The sequence below is a fragment of the Vulpes vulpes genome, chromosome 8 (assembly GCF_048418805.1).
Source record: "Vulpes vulpes isolate BD-2025 chromosome 8, VulVul3, whole genome shotgun sequence".
NCBI lineage: Eukaryota > Metazoa > Chordata > Mammalia > Carnivora > Canidae > Vulpes > Vulpes vulpes.
The window spans coordinates 40,877,995-40,891,704 of record NC_132787.1 but is presented as its reverse complement, the minus strand read 5'-3'; the positions used below and the strand labels follow the sequence as shown (position 1 = coordinate 40,891,704).

At 48.5% G+C, this 13,710-nt stretch overlaps 1 protein-coding gene across 13 annotated transcripts in view; it reads right to left on the bottom strand.

Moving 5' to 3' along the window:
* The window catches only part of TSPAN11 (tetraspanin 11), a 75,974-nt gene extending 62,603 nt beyond the window's left edge, over positions 1 to 13,371 (bottom strand). For 6 of the 13 annotated variants that reach the window (XR_012002985.1, XR_012002987.1, XR_012002986.1 and 3 more), the window contains exon 1: positions 12,558 to 12,706. The gene's annotated coding sequence lies outside the window, so the exon portion shown is untranslated. Of the gene's footprint in view, positions 1 to 12,557; positions 13,122 to 13,242 lie in introns of those variants that run through there. The other 7 variants (XR_003234467.2, XM_025995396.2, XM_072766216.1 and 4 more) reach the window with 7 other exon arrangements.
* Between the last annotated feature and the right edge of the window lie 339 nt (positions 13,372 to 13,710).

Sequence of the window (13,710 nt, the reverse complement as noted above, 5' to 3'; positions counted from 1 at the left end):
GCATTCTTGACAACTCAGTAGAATCTTAACCTCTGGTTACCCATGTGCTTCTGGTCTTTGAATTCTTTCTAAGATGGCACATCAGCAATCCAACTGTTGGGTAGTGTGGGCTCACCTCCTGCCAAGGGTGCACAAGACACTGGGCAAGAATTAGGAGAGTGGGAAATAACTGCTTTCTAGGTCTATGAGCTCACCCAATTTAGATGTGTTGAAATGTCACATCATGCTTGATCATGCTTGACCACCCCACCCTCACCAACTTTGAGGCCAGACCTCCCTGGATTTGAATCTCAGTTCTGCCTTTTTTTTTTTTTAATTCATGAGAGACACACAGAGAGAGGCAGAGGCATAGGCAGAGGGAGAAGCAGGCTCCCTGTGGGGAGCCCGATGTGGGACTCGATCCCAAGACCCTGGGATCATGACCTGAGCCAAAGGTAGATGCTCAATCACTGACCACCAGGTGCCCCACAGCTCTGCCATTTGTCAACTGTGGGATTTGGGGAAGGTCTTTAACTTACATGTGCCTCAACATTCATGACTATAAAATGGGGGGAATAGCACTGATTTTGTAAGTCTGTGATGATCATATGAGATATCATATATGCACACAACACCTAGAACAACAACTGCACACAACACCTAGAACATAAGTCCTATTACACTCCTCAGTGCCTCACAGGCTACATTGTTGGAGGGCAGGCAAGTGGGCCAACTTTCCTGGGGTAATCCTTAGAGGAGGCAGTTGGGATAAGACAAGGCACCCAGCATCAGTGGGGTACTGATCAGCAACACAGCTTTCCTACTTCCTAGGCACATACATGTTTATTTCCATTATCTCTAAGATAGTTCAGAAGTGGGCTTAAACCCCCAAATTTACCAAATGGGTGCCTTCTGTAACTTAAAAGACAAACATATATAGTAATGAAAAACAGAGCCCAGGGATCCCTGGGTGGCGCAGCGGTTTAGCACCTGCCTTTGGCCCAGGGCGTGATCCTGGAGACCCGGGATCGAATCCCACGTCGGGCTCCCGGTGCATGGAGCCTGCTTCTCCCTCTGCCTGTGTCTCTGCCTCTCTCTCTCTCTGTGTCTCTCATGAATAAATAAATTAAAAAAATCTTTATAAAAAAAAAGAAAAACAGAGCCCAAAGCTAAAATTATTGTCAAGGACAATTTTCATAAGGGAGGAATTCGTTATTGCTGTTGGTGGCATTATTCTTTTTTTTTTTTTTTTAACAAAGTCTTTTTTTTTCTTTTTATGATAGTCGCACAGAGAGAGAGAGAGAGAGAGAGAGAGAGAGAGAGGCAGAGACACAGGCAGAGGGAGAAGCAGGCTTCATGCACCGGGAGGCTGACGTGGAATTCAATCCCGGGTCTCCAGGACTGCGCCCTGAGCCAAAGGCAGGCGCTAAACCGCTGCGCCACCCAGGGATCCCTGGTGGCATTATTCTTATCCCAAGCTCACTTCACCTTCTGGGCCTCAGCTGTGAGCAAAAGAACAATTCCAGTTATTTCTAGCCTTAGATTGCAAAGCAAGACCTTGAGGCCCTGCTGTGCCACCTGCCTGCCTCCTCCTTCCCTCCTGTGCACTCAACACACTTGGGACATGATGTTGGCCTGGTTGGGCAGGCTCAGGTTTGAGAGGCCACACGCCTCAGAGTAGAGTTCTCAAGCTTGAGGTGGTGCAGAATGACTTGGAAGCCTTGTTAAAACAGATCTCTGGACCCACCCCAGAGAGTTTCTGAGCTAGCAGGTCAGAGTGGGGCCCGGGATTTTTAATTTATTTTACTTAAATCCAATTGCCCACATATAGTATAATACCCAATGCTCATCCCATCAAGTGCCCTCCTTAGTGCCCATCACCCAGTCACCCCATCCCCCCTCCGTCTCCCCTTCTGCCACTCTTTGCTTGTTTCCCAGAGTTAGGAGTCTCTCATGGTTTCTCTTTTCTCTAATTTTTGCCACTGACTCAGTTTCCCCTCTTCCTTTATGGTCCCTTTCAGTATTTCTTATATTCCACATATGAGTGAAATCATATGATTTCTCCAATTGACTTATTTCATGCAGCATGATACCCTCCAGTTCCATCCACATCATAAATGGTGCTGGGAAAATCGGACAGCCACATGCAGAAGAATGAAACTGGACCATTCTCTTACACCATGCACAAAGATAAACTCAAAATGGATGAAGGGCCCTGGATTTGGAGAGATGTTGATTCTGCGGTACTCTACTTTGAGAACAACTGCCTCAGAGCAGTGCTTGTCAACCTTAGCTACACTAGACCCACTGGAGGAATTTGTGAAAATCTCGATTCCAAGGCTGCAGGCCGGTGAATGAAAGTGGGGTCTCAGAGCTTGGCTCCTGAGAGACTGTGGTTCGGAGGCTAGGTCTTCCTCTAGCACAAGCTAGCCCCTGTGCCCGCCTTCAGTGCTCTGGGGTCCTTGAGCTGTCCGTAACCACAGGTGGGCTGACTGGAGCTCTGGAAACTGCTTCTGGTAGAAGACCAGCTAACAACAATCCCAGGCTCTGCAGGCCACGTGGTCTAAGCAGCATGGTCCTCTTTGTCCTTCTGTTGTTTCAACCTTTTAACTAAGCTTAGCTTGCGGGTCATGCGAAACAGTTTGCAGACCCCTGAAGAACAGCATGTCATGCGACTGTCATATTTATTTTTTAAATTTTTAAAAAGATTTTATTATTTATTCATGAGAGACACAGATACACACACACACACACACACACACAGACAGACACAGACACAGGTAGAGGGAGAAGTAGGCTCCATGCAGGGAGCCCGATGTGGGACTCGATCCCAGGACCTTGGATCATGACCTGAGCCAAAGGCAGATGCTCAACTGTTGAGGCACGAGGCGCCCCCTGACTTTCAGACTTAATCATGAAAATATCTATTTATAATTATCATTACTCAGACAATGAATTAAAACCCACGTAGAAGGTAGGCCAACTTAAAAGGAATAAAGGAACAAAGGAAATGTGGTCTCTCTGCTATCTGTAACTACTTCTAACAGGTTCATGTTAAAAAAAAAAAAAAGAGGTGGAAAAAACTTTTTCAGTTCATGGTATTAGTCCTTGCTTCCTAGTATTCACTGGGAACTTGAGGTTTTCACCCCCCGTGAAAAGCTCTTAGCCAGTGGCCACGCTATCAGAAAGTGTTAATTGCTGAGTGTTTGTTTGTTTGTTTGTTTATTTACTTATTTATTTATTTTTATCGGAGTTCAATTTGCCAACATATAGTATAATACCCAGTGCTCATCCCGTCAAGTGCCCCCCTCAGTGGCCATCACCTAGTCACCCCGTCCCCCCTGCCCACCTCTCCTTCCACTACCCCTTGTTCCTTTCCTAGAGTTAGGAGTCTCTCATGTTCTGTCTCCCACACTGATATTTCTCACTCAGTTCCCCTCCTTTCCCCTATAATCCCTTTCACTATTTTTTATATTCCCTGAATGAATGAAACCATATAATGTTTGTCTTTTTCTGACTTACTTCACTCAGCATAATACCCTCCAGTTCCATCCACGTCGAAGCAAATGGTGGGTATTCATTCTTTCTAATGGCTGAGTAATATTCCATTGTATACATGGACCACATCTTCTTTATCCATTCATCTTTTGATGGACACCGAGGCTCCTTCCACAGTTTGGTTATTGTGGACACTGCTGCTAGAAACATCGGGTGCAGGTGTCCCGGCATTTCACTGCATCTGTAACTTTGGGGCAAATCCCCAGCAGTGCAATTGCTGGGTCGTAGGGCAGGTCTATTTTTAACTCTTTGAGGAACCTCCACAGTTTTTCAGAGTGGCTGTACCAGTTCACATTCCCACCAATAGTGTAAGAGGGTTCCCTTATCTCCACATCCTCTCCAACATCTGTTGTTTCCTGTCTTGTTAATTTTCCCCATTCTCACTGGTGTGAGGTGGTATCTCATTGTGGTTTTGATTTGTATTTCCCTGATGCAAGTGGTTCAACACTCGTAAAGCAATCAATGTGATAGATCATATCAACAAGAGAAAAAACAAGAACCATATGATCCTCTCAATAGATGCAGAGAAAACATTTGACAAAATACAGCATCCATTCCTGATCAAAACTCTACAGAGTGTAGGGACAGAGGGAACATTCCTCAGCATCTTACAAGCCATCTACGAAAAGCCCACAGCAAATATCATTCTCAATGGGGAAACACTGGGAGCCTTTCCCCTAAGATCAGGAACACGAGAGGGATGTCCACTCTCACCACTGCTATTCAACATAGTTCTAGAAGTCCCAGCCTCAGCAATCAGACAACAAAAAGAAATAAAAGGCACTCAAATTGGCAAAGAAGAAGTCAAACTCTCCGTCTTTGCAGATGACATGATACTGTTCATAGAAAACCCAAAAGCCTCCACCCCAAGATTGCTAGAACTCATACAGCAATTTGGCAGTGTGGCAGGATATAAAATCAATGCCCAGAAGTCAGTGGCATTTCTCTACACTAACAATGAGACTGAAGAAAGAGAAATTAAGGAGTCAATCCCATTTACAATTACACCCAAAAGCATAAGATACCTAGGAATAAACCTAACCAAAGAGGTAAAAGATCTATACCCTAAAAACTACAGAACACTTCTGAAAGAAATTGAGGAAGACACAAAGAGATGGAAAAATATTCCATGCTCATGGATTGGAAGAATTAATATTGTGAAAATGTCAATGTTACCCAAGGCAATTTACACATTCAATGCAATCCCTATCGAAATACCATGGACTTTCTTCAGAGAGTTGGAACAAATCATCTTAAGATTTGTGTGGAATCAGAAAAGACCCCGAATAGCCAGGGGAATTTTAAAAAAGAAAACCATAGCTGGGGGCATCACAATGCCAGATTTCAGATTGTACTACAAAGCTGTGGTCATCAAGACAATGTGGTACTGGCACAAAAACAGACACATACATCAATGGAATAGAATAGAGAATCCAGAAGTGGACCCTCAACTCTATGGTCAACTAATATTCGACAAAGCAGGAAAGACTATCCACTGGAAAAAGGACAGTGTCTCTTCAATAAATGATGCTGGGAAAATTGGACAGCCACGTGCAGAAGAATGAAACTAGACCATTCTCTTACACCAGACACAAAGATAAATTCAAAATGGATGAAAGATCTAAATGTGAGACAAGAATCCATCAAAATCCAATAGGAGAACACAGGCAACACCCTTTTGGAACTTGGCCACAGCAACTTCTTGCAAGATACATCTATGAAGGCAAGGGAAACAAAAGCAAAAATGAACTGTTGGGACTTAAGATAAAAAGCTTCTGCACAGGAAAAGAAACAGTCAACAAAACTAAAAGACAACCTACAGAATGGGAGAAGATATTTGCAAATGACGTATCAGATAAAGGGCTACTATCCAAGATATATAAAGAACTTATTAAACTCAACAGCAAAGAAACAAACAACCCAATCATGAAATGGGCAAAAGACATGAACAGAAATCTCACAGAGGAAGACATAGACGTGGCCAACAAGCACATGAGAAAATGCTCCGCAACACTTGCTTTTTGAGTATTTTATTCTGGCCAGGCACTTCCAGTCCTAACTTCCAATCTCCTTGCCTCACTTGTCTCACCACAGAGGGAGGGATTCATTTCTTCTGGAAGGTCTGGCTTCCCTAAGTCTCTCTGTGGGCAAAAAGCACCCCCAAAATGTGGAGTCATCCAAAAAGCACCACCTTGATTGGTAACTAAGCCACACCCTTCCTCAACCCAAACAATCTGTTTGGTTTGGGTATAAAAATGGTCATGCCTAGAACAGCTAGCTGGTATCTTTGAACCTCAGACAAAAACGGGCCATATCCACCTCTACTCCTGTTCTTTGTTCCTTCCTTTTGAGCTCCTTAAACATGCTAGGCCTGTGAGTAAATGATCCAAGCTGTTTAAAAATGTAAATGATTTCAAGGAGAAGGATGGAGACCTGGATAAGGAAATGGAAGTCTTTGCTATTTTCTAAAGATATAAAATCCTCACTGGAATCTGAGGGCACTCGAATGGCCCAATCATTTAAAGGATGTGTTCTGCCCAAGTCGGCCACCATCTAAAAATGTGACCAAAATGAAAGGTCAAGGGTTGAAGCCCAGCTGGCGTTGGGAGCAGGCAAACTGCAAACTCCCAGTATCTCGAGCTGAGGAGGGTCTGGCACTTGGTTTAATGCTCTGCTATTGGCATCTTGCAATTTTTAATAATTTTATCTTTAAGCTCGTGGTTTGTAAGTGAAGCCCCATGTGATGGTGGGCATGAATGTGAGGAGAGAGGCGCAGTGTGTGTGTCCACTGTTCCTTGCTGATCTCATCTGATCCGCAATGCCCCATAAGCTCAGAATTCCCTGGGGATCCTCCAGGCGAGGTCCTCTGGGAACCTCAGAGCGAGTACAAGGTAAGGTATTCTGTTTATGACAAGGCAAGTGGGTGCTAATGGCCCAAGGAGGTCAGTCTTTCTGCTGGAACCAGAGCTTTGCAGAAAGCAAACTATGCATTGTAAGAAACACATAGCAGCCACGGACCCCTGTGATACCCTGTCCTTTTCTGTATGTGGCACTTCCTGCATTAGTCATTTACTTGTGTTCAAAATGATGAGCCAAAGGGCTGAAAGTGGAGTGTAACAGTGTTTGACAGAAGGTGCATGTATCAAGAAGGTAAACAAAAACATCAAGGTTTTGTGCATTATTTCCAGTGCTCTGAGAAGAACAGAACATGAGCTAGGATGTATGAATTGTGTGATTTTGGTGATTCTACATATGAGTTAAATGCTCATATGTTGGCATTTAGCTTACTTCATTTTTTTGTTTTACTTACTTAAGTAATCCCTACCCTCTACGTGGGGCTCGAACTTACCACCCCAAAAATCAAGAGTCACACGCTCTTCCGCAGGAGCCAGCCAGGTGCCCCTACTTGCATTTAAAACTGACATTGCACAATATCAAGATGAATGAGTAAAATGCATGCTAATGCTTTAAAGTTTTAATTTTTCTTTACTTAGAATGCCACTGAGTGGCCAATAAAATCTACCGTGACAGGTCAAGAAAGAGACTGCAGAAGACTGGAAAAAGATTTACATGTTAGTACTTTTCATGGCACTTTTTCCTGCTTTTTGGACCACAGGTCCACAGGTTCATTTTGCACTGGGTCTGACAAACTAACGGCCAGCCCTGGTTGAAGTGCTTCTCCCAGAGGCACAGCCTTAGTGATGACTGAGAAGCTCCCTCCTGAAATATCTACGCTATGAACACTCACTGAACTCCTACTATTTGCCCAGCTGGGTGCTAGTTGTCAAGGATAAAAAGTCAAAAACATCATTTCTACCCCCAAGCTGTGGTGAAGAATATAATTCTGGAACCAGAGTATTGGACATGGCTTCCCAAGTATCAGAATCCTAGTACTTGTTTGTGGAAGAAGGTCTGAGAGAGAAATGTGTTTACAATACTTCAAGAGCACCTATGGAAACACGAGCACTTACCTGTCAAAAAAGCTTCAGAGGCTAGCTACCACACCTCCACAATCAAACAGGATAGTGGAAAACTTTTTATAATTTTGCAATCTGTTCCAAATCTCAGATTAGCTGGACAACACCAGCCCAGTCCTGTTCTTTGTTCTCTTCTCTTCTAAGCCTTTAAACACCCTAGAATCTACTGGTTAAATGGTCTACACTGATCTTTTTAAAATGTAAAGGATAGAAAGTAGAAAAGTAGACACTAGGTAATGAAAGCACTATTCACTTTTATGGTCTTTGATTAATTGTTTTTGATGGAGAAACAAATTTTCATTTGTACCAAAGCGTGGCTGACAAAAATCTTACCAAACATTAGTTCAAAAAAGAAAAAGAATCTGGAAGTCAGGACACAGGTGAGAGCCGCTGCAGGATTCTCTGCAGCTGCCTGCCGTCAAAGAGGGTCAGGGAACTCTACTTTATTTCAAAACTTACTACTTCAAAAGAGATCAGGGAACATCAGAGCAATTTCCTTTAACATTTCCTGAACCCGTGTAACAGCCTCAATTCTTGAATTCTTGGCATTTTGCAGTAAAACCCCTTACGTCTTTAAGAAGGGCCAATTGGTACGCAGGGCAGTACGGCAGGAGGGAGCTGCTTAAATCTAGCTGCATCCTGCTCACCTGCTGCATCCCCACAGTCCTGTGTGGGGAGCGGAATGGCCTGGGGGGGCACCCAGAGGAGAAAAAGGGTGGTTGGCTGGACAGGGTGTACCCCCCAATGACTGGCAAACAAGATCAGGGTTGGGACTCATGGTGCAGCAGTCACCACCTGGCGGGCCCCCTTGTCATTGAGAAGCCTTGTCCAGAGTGTTCATCTTGGTCAGCCCATATCTGGGTGCTCTGTGCCCCTCTTTGAATTTGGGGTTCTCCACATTTAACTCAGCCATTTGTACCCAGGCCAGCTGGGAGTTAGAGATCCTTTCTTTGGTGGCAAAGGAGGAACGAAAGCTCAGTGAGATCACGTAACACACGGACAGCCACCCACAAGGAAGGGATCCCAGGCTGGAGTGCCTGACGCAGAGCTGGGCTCTCCACCCTGCCATCCACACCGGTTTTCCTTTCATTCCCTGAGCTCCAGCTGTGGCTTGGGTGAGCACCACACCATGGAGCATGCACTCAGCTGTTTTCTCCTCTCTTCCTGGGAATGATTCCAATCTCATAACAACTAGATGCTTGGAGGTCTGGGCCAGGTCTTTAGGTATTCTCAGGCCTGAAGGCTCTCATAGGAGGCACTATGTGAATATGTGCTATTGATTGGTCCCTCCTTCAACTCTGCAGGGTAACCCCTTGTAAAGACAGACGTCATGAACCCAGGAGCCCACGGAAGTCAGCCAGAGCTGGGCCGGCTACAAGGAGTGAGGTCAAGCGTCAGAAGGAATTAACAGGGGTTCTGTGGGCAAACAGAACCTTTTTACTTTTCTCCATAGTCTCCCCCTCAGTCACGAACCCAAAATAGCCCAACTAAACAACTGAATGTCTTTCTCCTTAAGGTTGTGCTATTAATATATAATATTACCATTACATGTTACATACTATTAGTACGTACTTATATATTATATATTATATGTATACTATATATACCTTATTATATACTACATATACTATTATATGTTATATATTATTACTATTTTATTTATTATTTCTATTACTATATAGTATATAATAGTAATATATAGTATATAATACTAACAGTACATAGTATAATATGTAATTATATAATATGTATAATATATACTAATAGCATGTACTTAGTATATGTTATTATGCTACATATTATATACTATACATTCATTCAACCTACATAATTACATATATATAATATTATGTGTTACATAACTATATCATAGTAGGCATGTGCTATACTAACTCTCATGGGGTTTAACAAAGGTGGTGGTCAACATGTATTCTGTGCCAAAGACTTGGGCACAGTCCTGGTTACGAGAGCCATAACGCCACCTGCAGATGGATTTACAGGAAGAGACCACCCCGGGCCTGACAAGGCTGCTGTAAATATGGGCCAGGGTGCGCCATCATGTTGCTCTCTTCCAGGCTCAGTAATGGCTCAGAGAGAGGGCACCTTTCCACCACCAGCTACTCAAGAAAAACATGCTGAGTTGGCATCTACAGGGCAGGAGACATGTCTGGGGGGTCCACCTGGGAACACACTCCAGGCTGGATGATGACAGACACAGTCATCCTGAACAGGCAGCTCTCAAGTATCAGAGTGTGGCTTATCCACTTTGCAGATATTACTCAGTATCCCCTCCTGCTCAGCTCACATGGTTCAGAGTTCCCATGGACCACCTGTTGCTGTATTGTGTGCAAAATAATATTCATATTAACCTTATCCAAAAATTCAGGAAATTAAACCAGTTACAAAAAACACAAACCTATGACAACTTCCATGGCCAAGCAGAAATGATCTGCAGGATCTCAATGTCTGAATCACCACCTTTGGTCCTCTTGGAGGGCCAAGCACGTATTACTTCCAGCTGCAGTACTATTATTTCAACTTGGAGTTGAAAAGGCCCCTAGGAATCTTCTGATACAATGGTTTTTCCAGTTTTATCTCTGTGGGAGGGCCTTTTCTTCAAAGGAAATCCTACCTGGAAGCCAGCCCATAACTCAGATTAACCCCAGCTGCTGGAGTGAGGGACCCATGGCCTGCCTTACAGGTTTGTTCCTCCCTCAAAAGCTCTTAGGAACACAGTTTGAAAAGCTTGCCACCATTCCCTGCTTATTAAGTTACTTGCTTGCTCTCTGACATAATCTTCTTTGAGTACCTACTATGTTCTGGGTGTGGGTGAGCCAGCAGGTAAGAAGGCCAGGGGAGGGCCCTGCTTTTCCAAATCTTCCAGTATGGCTGGAGATAGCAGAGCTAAGTTCAGATGATGGCAAGTGCTATGAAAGATCAGATCAAGGCAATGAGCTTGTGGCCCAGGAGGAAGCTCCTTCAAACAGGGGATGGAGGAATGACCTCTCTGGAAAAGTGAAACAGGAGCTGAGGGCAGAACAAAAATCTGGACAGATGCCCTGATTTTGATCACTGAGGAAGCAGACCTAAAGAGGTAAAGTGACTCTCCCCGGGTACACCAAGCAAGCTGGAAGCAGAGTCAGGACTTGACCCTGGGTTCCAGGCCCCCTGGCCAAAGGCTTTTCCTTCCAAGTGTTTATTAAACAGCCACCAAATGCAAATGAGGCACTGTGACAAGGGACATCCAAGTGCCCACCACACCCCAACCATAGCTTGGCTGCCTGTCATGACTCTCAGCAACCTCTCAGCCCTCCTCAGCCGATTTGGGCCTGGCTCTGTACCCCAGAAGACAGCACCATGCAGTTGACATCCCACACCCATGACAATGCTTGGGGAAGCTTCCTAGTCCCCTATCTCCCTGGCTTCTTTCCAACTGTGGCGAGTGCTCATTACTGCTCCTGCTGGTGGCTTGAAGATAAAAGCAAAATGGTGGCTCACCCGGAGGAAGGCTCTCTGAAAAGTCCAGCTGCTCTAGGGTTACACAACAGAAAGGCCAGTCAAGCCAGTTTTCCTCCCGGGCTGTATAAGGCTTTCACACAAAACCTCCTGCACCACACAGGTCTGGGAGTATCTCACACACCAGGAGTCCAAAGCTGGGCTCTAGGCACATGCCGCTCCGATGCTGAGTATCGGCAACCCCCAACCAAAGAGCTCCAGGCCCTTGAAGTATTCCCCAAGCCTCTGACTTGGACTCAGCCCCATGAGCCCAGCATTTGCCTTTCACCCTTGGAGCCTAAGGCTGTCCCAGCACTTTCTCAGGCATTAGTCATTTTGAGCTTCCAGGTACCTCCTGAGGGAGGCAGGACAGAAGTTCTGTAAGTCCCATTTTGCACACAAAGCAACTGAGCCCCTGAGAAACCTCTGCAGGGAACATCACTAGTAATATAGGTAACAACCACTGATTCTGATTCAAACCCAGGGCTCCAGACTCCAAAGGTAGCTATCATCCAGCTGCTCACAAATTAAATACAGAGTATCCATCCTGGCCTAATACCACACTCATTCTCATCCCACCCTTCCACCTACATCTTATGCCTTGGAGTGTATTTACCAGTGTTTCCAGAAGCTGTCTCTTCTCTGTGCCACCCCTGCCTCCTAATGTTTGCCCACACCCTGGAGAGATCTGTAGCAATTCAGACCCAAGGTGAGATGCTCTACTGCCCAACCCGGCTGACCCCTCCTCCCTGTCATATTTTTCAGCCAGTTCATGCTTGTCAACACTGCACATACCACTGGGAAGACAACACACCCTACAACCATCCACATCTTCCTTCTTCCCATACCAAATCAGCCAACTGCACCTGCGGGAGTGGACAGGCAAACACAGGTGACGGGGCCTGCCCAGCCGTGTCCTCACAATACACAGATGGGCCCCCTGGGACTCGCGGGGCCTGCCGGGCAGGCAGACCTGCGGGCGCATTAGCTACACCAGCCGCCAGCATTTAGCAAACTCTCTTTGGCGGGGGCTGCTGAGCCAAAGTCCATCACGCTTCTAGCTAGAATCACTCCGGACTGGCCACCCGGGCCTGGGGCCTAAGAGCCAGCTACTAGAATCCAGGTGGACAAAGAGACAGGCCCTGGGCACGCTGGGCTGCGCGGCCCTCGGAGGCCCAGGGCTCTCTCCGAGCGAAGGCCCCGCGCGCAGAAGGGCCGAGCTGAGGGCGGAGGCCGGGAGGCCACCGCCGCGTCCGCCCTGCGGGACCCGGCCCCGGACCCGGCCCCCCGCCCCCCGCCCCCCGCCCCCCGCCGCAGCCGGAGGCCCCGCCACTGGCCCGCTCTGAGCCCGCGGCCGCGGCGCGCGGAGGGAGCTGGCGCCTCCTCCCCGCGGGGCTGGGGTGCGGCCCCCCCGGCTCCCCCGGCTCCCCCGGCCCCCCGGCTCCCCCGGCCCCCCCGGCTCCCCCGGCTCCCCCGGCTCCCCCGGCCCCCCGGCTCCCCCGGCCCCCGGCCCTCCGAGCCCCGCGCCCCCCCCCCCCCCGCACTTACCGGGCTCCGCACGCAGCGACGGGAGCCGGAGGCTCGGGGCGCCCGGCAGGCTCGGGGCGCTCGGCAGGCTCGGGGCGCTCGGCAGGCTCGGGCGCTCGGCAGGCTCGGGCGCTCGCTGGGCACCCCGCCGCGCTGCGGCCGCCCCGGCCCCGGAGGTCGGGCTGCCGGGCCCCCGGGCACTTCCTGCCGGCCCGGCCCGCCCCGCCCCGCGCCCCGCGCGCCCACCCTCCCGGCGCGCCCCTCCGAGACCCGGGCTCGGGGCCTCGCAGCCCGCGGCGTGGCCCGGAGGCCCGGAGGCCCGGAGGCCCGGAGCTGGGCCGCGCCGTTGTTCGGGAGCCGGCCCGCCTGCTTCGGAGCTCCCAGAGCCCAGGACGCCGGAGCGAGGGGCCGCTGTGCTTGCCCGGGACCCCTGCGGGGAGGGGAGCGGCGGCTCGCAGAGCTCCAGCCGGCCCCGGGCCCTGCCGCAGCTCCTTCCCCTGCCCGCCCCCGGGGCCTCCGTCAGGTCTGGCTTGACCCTGGCTGGGTCGGTGGCGGGGCTCCGGGAGAAAATGGCCCGTGGGGGCTTCCAGAGACTCTAGGGACAAGCCACTCGGATCCCAATGAGCCGCCCCTCGCCCTCTGCCTATCCCCTGAGCATAAGGAGACTCCCCTCACCGCCCTGTCCCCGAATGCCCTGTGGACGGACCATGGGCTCGGCTTTATGTTTCCTGGGCCCAGGGAGCATCAAAACCTCTTCCTAGACTGGAGAAAAGCAGAAGGGTAAACACAGAGCCCAGGCTGTGCCCTGGCTGAGAACAGGTGCAAAGCTGCCTATGACTGGCTCTGCTCTGACTGGGCAGCATATTATTTTTCAAAGCAACGAAGGCCGGTGCTTATCCAACCACTGTTCTGTTGAAACTGGACTGCAGCAAGCAAGGTTACCCATTTACCAGGGGGGCTAGGTCAGGGGAGCCATTGGAGACAGGGATTGCTGACAGAGGCATGGCACCAGAGCAAAAATTCAGCAGAGCAGGCAAGGTGGAGGTTGCAGGGGGTGATTGCAATGCTCCCTGTGAGGGGCAGACCTGAAGTGGGAGTGAATGTGAAAGATGCAGTGGACGGGGGTTCCACAGAGCCTGCCTTGTGTGTTGTGGATGGAAGTGTAGCCAGGGGA